The 12,329-nt window shown below is 39.0% G+C and overlaps 1 long non-coding RNA gene across 1 annotated transcript in view; it reads right to left on the bottom strand.

Annotated features, from left to right (window-relative positions):
* The window catches only part of LOC148157171 (uncharacterized), a 48,276-nt gene that overhangs the window by 17,019 nt on the left and 18,928 nt on the right, over positions 1-12,329 (bottom strand). The window lies entirely within an intron of this gene.

Raw genomic sequence — 12,329 nt, 5'->3', positions numbered from 1 at the left:
TTGTTGATTTTGCGTGAATTTCCATGATAATTCTCAAGAAACTGGAGAGACTGATTGATATAATTTGGCAGTAAGCAGATAATAACTGCACTGATTTGATTGAAAATATAACATTTAAGCAGACTTAATGTTTAGTCTAGAATCTAGACGGCCACTTAAGCTATGGTGGGCCAGATTTGGACCACAGGCCTTGAGTTTGACACATAAGTGAAAAGATCTGCCAGTGAAGCCAACACTTTTTCATGAGTATTAAGAAATTACTGACTTAAAACAAGCTCCTACATCTTGCTTGAAAAGTTTCTTGTTAGTTTGTTTGTCCTATTCTTAATGTACTGGGATATTTGCACTAGAACCTAGAGCTTTGGTGAGATTTACTGTTTTTTGCAGGGCTCTGTTTACTGCAGACTGCGTCACAACTAGTGATGACGACTTCAGCAAACCTCTATCCCTTCAATGTCACTTGACACGTTTCTTAAACATCTCCGCCACAAACGAGGCCACGTTTATTAACCGTTTGACTTAGGTTAACACTTGAACACTCAATGACCCAGATTCCCATGCTGTCGCCGGCACATCCATTTTAAATGAGAAATGCAAAAATAGATCCCTCGTTTTTTCTTAGGTGAAATGGTAATGCAGAGTTTAAATGTTGCCTTCACTAAACATGGGAGAAAATAAAACAAATGATTTCCTCTTTTTGGTGTGGAAGAGATGCTGGGCTGGTGTGGGATTCTCACTCCAGTATGATAGCTTTCATTAGAAACACAATGTGTGCAAAAGACATAGAGAAAATGTTCAAATGTCTTACTTTCTGATTACGTTGCATTTCAATTGGTTAATAGTCTGCACTGCAAAAACACAAAATGTTAAAAAGCATTTTTGGTCTAGTTTCCAGTGCAAACAACTTAGTACACTCGAAATAATGCAAAACTTATTTACAAGTAGTTTTTCAGCAAGAAATAAGAGTTTGTTTTAACTCAGTAATTCATTTATATTGATGAAAACATATCGGTTATAAGTGAAATAACCTGCCAGTGGAACAATACATTTTATCCTACAGTATAACATAAAGAGTTTTGTTCCACTGACAGATTATTTCAATTATAATTAGTACTTTTTCATCAATATTAAGGAATTATTAACTTAAGCTCATATATGTTGCTGAAAAGTGACTTGTAAGTTAGTCTGTCTTATTTCAAGTGCACTAAGATATTTGATATTTGGCAACATTTTGGGTTTTTGCAGTGTACCTGCAGTATACACCTGCAATGTTGTGAAAAATCTTCTACTGTATTAAATCTGACCTATGAGAGACACGCTTGCTATTTTCTCCTTTGCTGACATTATTTTAGTTTTAAAACAGTAGTTTTAAAAAACGTGACCTCCTCTTTTAGTTTCAACACTATAACTATGCCAATGAGACAAAATGTAATTGGTGGACTTCAAACCCCATGAAGGGTACAGATGGGAAATGTGTGCGTTTTAAAACCTTCGCATACTCTGGTGGATCTGTGCCATCTGTGGCTATTAATAGCTAAAACTCGACCTTGGTTACTTTATTCATAAATCTGCACTTGTGGAAATAAGATAGTGAATGTAATGTCTCAACGACTGATCTTCATCAAATCTCCACGCTTTAACCTAGGGGTTGGACAATAAGTCAATAACCACATATACCGCAACAGACACGTTAATATTAATACTGTACCATCAATACCAACAGAGACATTATCAACACTGACCATAGGTGGCGCAAGACAGGAGAGGGAATGGACAAGAAGAAGAAAAAGACCGTGAGGAAGACGCTATTTGTGGACTATACAACGGAAAGCAAACCAAAGCTTTGGTTAAATAAAGACCGTTCAGCAGTTTATACCTTTTTCCAGAAATTTCACTGAACTTCTATCCGGAACCGCACAGCATTCTGGGGGATGTAGGCAAAGGAGGAAAGACTTAAGCCGCTCTAACGCTTATGGCTAGCTAAGCACGGTTGGTGGCTTCAACTCACTCACTCACTCTTTAGTTAACCAGCAGCAACTTGTTGAGTAACATGCAGCAGCAGTTTAATTTTTCGTCACTGTGCCTCATAACTCCTTAAAAATAAACGTGAAGTGAAAACTGGATAAAAGAGTTAAGGCCATAGTTTGGCAGTATTTCAGATATTTAAAACAAAAAACAACAATTATCGATATTGACTGATATGAAACGCTTGTATCGTGACACGTTTTTCAACCATAACGTCCAGCCCTACTTTAAACCTAACGCCAGGAAAATAGATCTACCTCAGTGTTCACACTAATGTCCGAGTCAGACAGGAAACTCTGATGTTATTAAATCCAGTGAAAAGACACATTGTGGCACTTCATGGAAACCTTGTGGAATCTCAAAAGCTCGAGTCCTTTGGCGGTAATTTGATTCTTGTGTGGCTAAAGGACACACACCATTATCCTGATAGCAATAGGCAACATGATGACACTAAATTGTCCTCCCAGGTCATCTATTGCTGTAATAGGCTGGTGGAGGTGAAGTAGAGAAGTCATTGAGCTGCCTAAGAAAATGGACTGTAGCGTGTTGGTGCAAATACACAAGAAAATGCAGTTGAGAAACCACAACAAGAGAAGATGATGGGAGTTATTGTTAGGTGTGCTCTGGTTATGGATGAGAAAGTTATCATGCATGGCATAAAATCTTCCATTTTGGGCCAGTGACTAACCAAAATGACATGGTACCAGTTGTCTCACTGAACAGTTGGCGGATGAGCACGACTGCTGACGGACATGTCACATGGACGGGACTTATGATGCAATTTGTACCTCGGTTCTGCCTCTAATAATAACTGTATCGTCTATGTGTGGTTGTTGCTCCTGGTCGATTGGTTGGTCCAACAGGAGTGCTGATGTTGATGAGAAACACACAGGGCTGATGGACAGATCAAGAACCTCCACACACCAATCCACTCTCCTGCAGTTAACCATGTGTGAAATTGATTTTGGCATCATTAGCTCTCCGTTGATCTCTGTTTTATTTTATTTATTTTTTGTGTGTGTATTTGTCTCTAATAGGGTAAAACAAAGCATATCCCATTCAGAAAACACAAGACATCCGGGGGACTAATGAAGGCCCTGTCAGCAACAGATTGATGTTTGCTGCCCTAACCGTAACCCTATATTCTGTGATTTCTCTGAACTGATTGATTGGAGCTGCCAAGGCAAGGTTGTGTTTTTTTTTGTTTTTTTTTGCTGGTGCTTTGTTTTTCTTTTTCTTTCTAGATAAACAGATTAAAGATGCTCACTTTGACATTTTGATCGGAGGATCGGCATACAAAGTCGCCACGAGAAGAGCTTTCCATTTATCACTATCAAGGAAATCTGAAGCTGCGACTATCAGTTTGCCTTTGAGCGGGTCCGTGATGGAAGTTTTACACGCACTCAGGATTCAAAACATGGTTTCACACGCCCTCTAGTGGTTCAGTTCACCACCAGATTTGCTTGCCATTTACCCATATTAAGGCATTTTATTTCATTTGAGGTTTGATTTAAGGGACATGCAGTGCTGTGGAAAAGTATTTGCACCCTTTCAAATGTCTATTTTTTAAAGGTTTTTTTTTTTTTTGCACATGTATGTAAATGTTTCACATCATTAAACAAATGTCATTATTGGAAAAAAGACAACCTCAGTGAGTACAAAATTGAGGTTTTTAATGACAACTACATTCAAATGAGGGAGTTATCCAAACCAATCTGGCATTGTGTGATAGAACAATTGCTCTCATCTTCGAATCATGATAGTTTGACTCAACCACATTGACATGTCGTCATGTCTTCCAATCGTGTTCCTTATGTCTGGAAGACATAAGGAACATGTCTTCCTTATGTCTTCCATGACTGGAAGACATGTCGTCTTCCAGTCATGGAAGAAGACGTCTTCCATGACTGGAAGACATGTCGTCATGTCTTCCAGTCATGTTCCTTATATGGCCCTATTGGCTTCATCAGGTTGTGATCCACAGCTTTTGCTTGAATTAAGTATGAAGCGGCTGGGAAGAGCTGGAAAACTGAAGAGTACCTTCTCCGGGTCGGGGAACGGGTCCAGCACCAAGTGAAGGAGTTTAAGTATTCCGGGGTCTTATTATGGAGCAAGAGATCAATGGGAGGATTTATTCGGTGTCTGCAGACTCTCAACTGGCCTGGGAACACCCAGTTGGTTGGAGGAACATGTGGGTCTTGCTACTTGGGCTGCTGACCCTGTGATTATGCTGAAGATGATGAATGTGGACTGTTGAGACAAAATCTGTGCTTTTATAGATGTTGTAGATCCTGTTACATTGGCATAAAACTAACAAATTTTAGGAAGAGAAGGTCATTCTGACAGTCAAAGATGGTGGAAGTGAGATGGTCTGGAGCTGATTTGGTGCTTTAGGAACATGGACTGGTGATGGTCAGGTCTATCTACCTGACCATCTTTAAGGAAATGCCCAAAGCACCACAGCAAGACTATGTCTGAATGACTTAAAAGAAACAGAACAAAGGTTTTGAAGTGACCTAGATACAGTATGGACTTCAGGTGAGATTCTGAATCAGGACCTTAAACAGCCCTTATGACTTTTCTACCGTTTTAAATGAAATGATAATTTATCATTTTGTATTTACTCAGGTTATCTTTGTCTGATGACATTTGTTTGATCTGAACATCTCAACATGCCAACAAAAAAAGAACTTTGGAAAATGGAAAATATTCACAGCACTGTATAATTGCGACTACATCGCCTCATAGAAACCGCATCGTTGAATATTCTGAGACATCTAATAAAGAAAAGACAATCCTCGACTATGGCTCTACAATGACAGACAGAAATGGGTCCCTTTGTAATAAGAAGTGTATTTAAGATTAGCTGCTTTTAATTTTGCTTCAACATAAGGAGACGTACTTGGAAGGAAATACATCCACATTTTGAAAAGCAAAACTGATCCCGGCATAACATTATGATCAGAATGGGCACCCTGATTGTTCGGTTGCTATCATAACTGGCATCAACTTCTTCACCAATCTGAGCTACAGATTCTCACATCAGCCCATTTTCTCTGTACTTTTAACAAATCCACTTGGAGGACGTTCATATTTTCGAAGGCCTGTGCCTCACCCCTCCTTCGGTATCACAGGGGATAAGCTCTGGCCCCCCAGTGACCATTTACAGGATGAAATGGGCTTAGTCAATGGACGGATTGAAGGCCGGGATGCAATTTGTGAGATCATATTTTCACATTGTGGGAGTTAAAGGTCAATGTGCGTTGACCGTTTTATTGGCCGTTTTAGTCTAAAAGCCGTTTTCGTCTAAAAGCAAGCTTTTAACCTTAAAAGGTGTGGAGCATTGCCTGTGACTCAAAGAGCAGGTATCTCACTCAATTTATTTTCATTTTGTTTCAAGATGAGCAGCGTTATTTATTTATTTATTTATTTATTTATTTATTTATTTATTTATTTATTTATTTATTTATAAAAGTAATTCCTGACTGTGGAAACGTGAAGCGGAGCGCAGTGTCTGAAACGAGCCACTAGAGGGTGCTGCAGCTATCTTTTTCAGACTTCAGGCGTTTGGATTGTTTAGCTTTATAGAGTTCTGATTTTTCTACACTACACCTAGACAAAGTAGTTTTCCTGTCTTTAAAGAAAGTCATTCTGAAATATTTTGCTTATTTATCTTGTTTTTTTTTTGTTTTTTTGTTTTTTTTCAAATCCAGTCATAATTCTTACAGATTTCAGCCTGCTGAATGGAATACCCAGCTCATTGTGTTGGCTTACTTTTCACCCTGTCAAAATTATTTAAAATTTTACAAAAGGGAATACAACAAAGATCTTACAATATTTAAGATGGAAACTGGTGAACATTGTGCTCATGTTATAATGTTACTATTAGATTTGAGAGAGAAAAAAACAGTCCAATCATTGGTTGGGTCAAACAGATTGAGGCAAATAACTATAGTTCTTGTCTGCTTTAATCAAGATCCTATGTTTCTCAAAAATGTTTTTCACTATGGTTCTCTGTTTAGTAGTTTCAATTTGAAGTAAAAATCCTTATTTGCTGGACCATCTCATCCTTTTGGTTTCATCTGTACATGTGGAGTTTTTTCTCTCTCTTGTTAGTTCCAGGGCTTTTCCCTTTTGCTTTGTAGATCCTTTGACTCAGTTCCCTCTGCGTTAATTAGTCTCCCTCCCTCAGTTTCCCTGCTTTCATCCTGCCGCAGCTGTTCCAAATCTCCTTTGATTAGTTCATCTGATTCCGTTGTCGTTTTCCAAGCCTGTCTCCGTACTCAAGCTCCTGGTGTTTCATTGTTATTTGCTTGATTCTTCGGTTGGAAAGGTTGTAGGTAGAAAAGTGATCAGAAACACAACTTAAGAGAAAATCAGTAGGTTTCTCACTAAGCCAGAATCCAATATGGCTGCCTTGTACATACAGCGTAAAACTTTCGCAGGACAATCCTCATTTAGTGACCATGTTGAAGTTTTGCATTGTGTAAATCGGAGAGAAATACATTAGCTTATGTTGCTAACAGCGTTTAGCTTAATCAGTTAGAAAATCCAAATTATTATTATTTTTTTTTTTTTTCAAACTTGGGGATGTAACATGGTAAAGTTTGGTTATGAAGTCATCCCAGATTCCAAGTTTTGTTCCAAGTTTTGACATAAGGCATCAATAGCTGCGCTTCCATTACAAATGTATGTAAAAACTTTATTGATATTCTGGTGATGTTGGAAAAACACAATTTGGTAATTGCAGTGCTTCCATTGAAAGAGAAACGCCATTATCCTCTCCCCACTTCCTGTCGTCTTCTTCATTGTTTCCACCAGTAGTAACGTCGTGTTTTTGATCATGACTCGTGTGATGCGAAAAAAAAGTGTTTCCATCGCACTTTTATGGAACACACTAATCTCCATACAGCTGGAAAACCACCTCATCTTAGCGCAAAAGCGTTAAAAAAATGTTTTTTCAACATTGCCGTGTTTCCATTAAGAAAATTTATTTTCGTAATTCCAATTTGTGCAGTTATATAGTTCGGAATAGGATGAAAACAGAGCTAGTGAAATGCCGGGAAAGTGTTTTTTATTTACCAAGCAACTTAGATATCACCAGTGACAATTACACCACAGTTTGAAAAAATAAGCTTATAAGACATCAGTTTCTTACACTTTTTATTTATTTATTTATTTATTTATTTATTTTACATTAACACCTTTCTGTGATTTTCTTGAATCCTCCAAGAGAAGATGATTCCAGTTGAAATCCTCTTCTTTTCTACTGGTAAATGTTTGCATTGATGCGTGATTTCTAAAGATTTCTGGAGATCACAACGAAACCTCTCGCTTCTAATAATGATGATTGTAGGAGCACCCAGCAGATTTTTATCTTCACCCCATTAGAGGAACCAAAAATACAGAGCAATAAAGTAAAGGACTAAAAAAGCATTAACACACATGTACACGATCTCAGCTAGGTTTTGTAATAAAAACCAGTGCAGCACCAAAGGACTCATCTCCCATCGACTCATTTATTAAAGCTCCATCTAATATCTCCTGCACTCATCTTTAGAAACTGAGACCCCAGAGATGCACATGTGATTATAAAATTGTATGTAAAATGTTGCTTTGCTTGTTTTTTTTGTTGTTGTTTTTTTAGCAAAGTGGGATGGATTTGTGTATTGTGTAATTAGTCCTGATGCCATGCTCAAATTACATGACAACACTCTGCTGTACTGTACAGAAGTGTTTTCCGACAGTCACTACGAGGGACAAAGTATTTTTTGAGCTGTCTGATTTATTAGTCCCAATGTCCAGTTTGGAGAAAAAGTCATTAAACATGTTAGATAAACTCAATGTTGTTTTGTTTTCATGGCCAAGAGAAAAAATGTTCAACAAAGATATTTCCCTTGAGTAAAAAAAATAAAATAAATAATTATATGTTCATGTGTACAAAGATGAAAATAATAACGAATCAGAATTTAGAAGCAATAATACATCAAACCAGACCTGCACATTAAACAATCAACTCTAGAAGTAGAATATGGTTTTTCTTTTTTCCCCACTCAAAATTAAAAGAACAACTTGTAGTCACGATATTAATGTTCTATTATTCTCTGATCTGTGCTTGAATATGGCTTTTTGACTCTGGCTCGGACAGGAATGTAACAATGCTGTATTTGTAAGAGTTTTAAGGTTAACAGTCAAAAGCAACTCTATGGGTTGCTTTGAACATATTCCATTTTAATGAGATTTGAATTTGTCGGTGAGAATTTCACCCTGTCCGTCTTTCTCAGCCAGATTTGTCCCAGCGTTGGATTGTGATCGGGTGGCCTCGTCCTGACCTCCCCGGTTCGGACCAACAGGATGGTAAGTTCAGTTTGTTTCAAAGGGTTAAAGTATGTCGAATGACTCAAAGTAGCTTTGTAAAGGAAAGCGCAAGAAATCTGATTGGGCTTAAGTAATTTTTAAGTCTGGAAGCCAAAGTCCCACAACCTGGACCCCATTCCAGATATTGTGAGCCGATCAGAAGAGGTCAGTATTGTCAAAATTAACACCTCGATTGGTGTAAATTTGGCACAAATTTGCAACAAGTTCACTTTCTGATTCCCAAATACCCAAATATAAAACACTCACATAAGTTTATTGTAACAGTATCTTGTCAACACAAGACAGCGGTGAAGTCTGGTTATCTGCACCAAAAGAACAATTAGCTGAGAAATTCCCAAAGTCCATAACACAGACATTGCACCCACCAATGTTACGCAACTTTCCCAGTTTGATTATTGCCAATGAAAGTGATGTTTCCGTACAATTTCAGTCACAAAATACAAAGAAAGCTCACAGAGTCAAACAAAATCTGTCGCCGGTCGCCTCCTTTGTTGCGGTGTGAGATGTTTTCATGTGACAGCTGAGACCAGGTGTGAGGGCCCACGCGTTAGCTCTCTGCTGTTTGTACACGAGCGCGGCGGTTAAATTTAGCTGCGGATAAAAGGAGAGTTATTGTGGGAACTCTGGAGCTGAAGATGGCAGATGCAGACGGGTTGGCAGAACACACGGAGGATGGAGGATCCGCTCTGGGCTTAGTTTCCATGGTAAACCGAGGAAATTAGCAACAGCAGTGGAAGCTGCTGCGTGAGCAACGCGGCGTGCGCTACAGAAAGTGACATTAAATAAAGATCAGTAAAAAAGACCTCACCTTTGTAAAGGTGAGGTCACCTGGCATCCAGCAACACAAACTCTGCATTGACTTTCACTTGACTTTGTTTGCACTGCCGCTGCCAACTCAGCCTGACTGATCCTGTCTGATCACAAGTTTACAGACAGCTTTTCATTTCTACACATTCTGCTGACTCTTCTGTTGACATTTTGGGTCTGACTGAGCTGGTCAACGTTTTGGTTGGTGCTGCATAAGTCTGTGGTTTATACCCCAGATTACTTTATTTGTTTTGTAGGAAGACAGACATGACAAGAAATACAGGTGCTGGTCATAAAATTAGAATATTGTGATAAAGTTCATTATTTTCCATAATGTCATGATAAAAATTAAATTGTCATATATTTTAGATTCATTGCACACCAACTGAAATATTTCAGGTCTTTTATTGTTTTAATTTTGATGATTTTGGCAAACAGCTCATGAAAACCCAAAATCCCTGTCTCAAAAAATTAGAATATTATGAAAAGGTTCTCTGAACGAGCAATAAAAATAATCATCTGAATCAACAAAGTAACTCTAAACACCTGAAAAAGATTCCTGAGGCCTTTAAAAACTCCCAGCCTGGTTCGTTACTCAAAACCGCAATCATGGGTCAGACTGCTGACCTGACTGCTGTCCAGAAGGCCATCACTGACATCCTCAAGCAAGAGGGTGAGAAACGGAAAGAAATTTCTGAACGAATCGGCTGTTTGCAGAGTGTTATATCAAGGCACCTCAGTGGGAAGTCAGTGGGAAGGAAAAAGTGTGGCAGAAAACGCTGCACAACGAGAAGAGGTGACCGGACCCTGAGGAAGATTGTGGAGAAGGGCCGATTCCAGACCAAATTAAATTTTCATCTCCATAAAACTTTTCAGCAGATGGAAGCATGAAGTGCTCCAAAATCTTCTGATAGCTGCTGCATTGATCCTGCCCTTGATAAAACCCAGTGGACCAACACCAGCAGCTGACATGGCACCCAGACCATCACTGACTGTGGGTACTTGACACTGGACTTCTGGCATTTTGGCATTTCCTTCTCCCCAGTCTTCCTCCAGAGTCTGGCACTTTGATTTCCGAATGACATGCAAAGTTTGCTTTCATCCGAAAAAAGTACTTTGGACCACTGAACAACAGTGGTCCAAAGTGCTGCTTCTCTGTAGCCCAGGTCAGGCGCTTCTGCCGCTGTTTCTGGTTCAAAAGTGGCTTGACCTTTGACCTGGGGAATGCGGCACCTGTAGCCCATTTCCTGCACACGCCTGTGCACAGTGGCTCTGGATGTTTCTACTCCAGACTCAGTCCACTGCTTCCCCCAAGCTCTGGAATCGGCCCTTCTCCACAATCTTCCTCAGGGTCCGGTCACCTCTTCTCGTTGTGCAGCGTTTTCTGCCACACTTTTTTCCTTCCTACTGACTTCCCACTGAGGTGCCTTGATATAACACTCTGCAAACAGCCGATTCGTTCAGAAATTTCTTTCTGTTTCTCACCCTCTTGCTTGAGGATGTCAGTGATGGCCTTCTGGACAGCAGTCAGGTCAGCAGTCTGACCCATGATTGCGGTTTTGAGTAATGAACCAGGCTGGGAGTTTTTAAAGGCCTCAGGAATCTTTTTCAGGTGTTTAGAGTTACTTTGTTGATTCAGATGATTATTTTTATTGCTCGTTCAGAGAACCTTTTCATAATATTCTAATTTTTTGAGACAGGGATTTTGGGTTTTCATGAGCTGTTTGCCAAAATCATCAAAATTAAAACAATAAAAGACCTGAAATATTTCAGTTGGTGTGCAATGAATCTAAAATATATGACAATTTAATTTTTATCATGACATTATGGAAAATAATGAACTTTATCACAATATTCTAATTTTATGACCAGCACCTGTATACATTAAATTTACCATAAATACAATAGAGTCAACTGCAAAGATTCAGTAGTTGTGCTCTCAGTATTAAGACTTATCAGAGGAAACCCAGTTGTGAAGAAAGTAAGGGTCTGTGTCAAAACTACAGGACTGAATTGAATGCACGGCCTGGGAATTGTGGCAACTGACTTTAATCTCTGAATTCTGACTTTTCTCAGAATTTAGATTTTTTTTCCCCTCAGAATTCAGTTTTTTTTCTTCTAAGAATTTTGACTTTTTCCTTAGAATTTGGATTCTTTTTGCCAGACTTCTAATTTGTTTTGTAAAATTTCTATCTTTTTTCCCCAACTTTTGATGTTAATCTCAACATTCTGACTTTTTTCTCAGAATTCCGATTTTTGTTCCTCCTTAGAATTTTAACTTCATTTGAATTCTAATTTTAGTGTCAAATTTCAGACTTTTAATCTCAGAATTCTGACTTTGGTCTTCTGAGTTTCCAGTGACCCTAATCCTCTTCCGTAGAACCTGAATGTAAATGAAAGCCACATTTTTCAGATGTTAATTTGCAAAAAAAAAATCTTTAAAACTATTGAGTCCTCTCCTTTTACATCAGAATAAATGACTGCTTTGTGTTGAGCTGCCATATAAAAACTCCAGTGTGACAAATTTCGCACTGCCAAAGAGCACATTCCTATTTTTTCCCCCCATTTATTCTCAGAATTTAAAAGGTATTTGTTTTAAATCCCACCTAACCTTGTGTGGATCTGTCACAGGAGATCATATCGATTCAAGCGCCGGACTTTGTGCAAATTGCTGTGCAAGGACTTTAGAAGGTGACCTATCGCTTTAAGAGTGTCAGAGCCCCTTGGTGGGCTCCTCATATTTCCTCTCTCGCAACATCTTTTTTCCGTCCGGGCATGGTTTGTTGCCGAGGTAACGGGCTCAGTCTTTTTCAGCAACGTCTAGTGAATCAAGCCATGGTGACACGCAGGGTGACAGCCCCTTGTTTAACATGGTGCATGACAGACAAGAGAGGGACACGGGTTCTTCCTGAAATGTCTCCATGACAGATCAACCACCTGGTGCTATGAAATGCTGCTTTATCAGAACCATTTGAACGGTGATGCACTGGATGTCACTGCTTTGCTGCTTTGCAGGAGCATCAAGTTGCTGTGAGTTGGGGATCAGAGTGAGTCGGCACTGGCTGCAGAGATCTCCTTTTGAGCTGCATCAACCACTTGTTTCATCTCTCTCCAAGTCC

Source organism: Poecilia mexicana, unplaced genomic scaffold (assembly GCF_051168715.1).
Source record: "Poecilia mexicana isolate PSO_F unplaced genomic scaffold, ASM5116871v1 scaffold_10, whole genome shotgun sequence".
Taxonomy (NCBI): Eukaryota; Metazoa; Chordata; class Actinopteri; order Cyprinodontiformes; family Poeciliidae; genus Poecilia; species Poecilia mexicana.
This window is presented reverse-complemented; position numbering and strand designations above follow the sequence as displayed.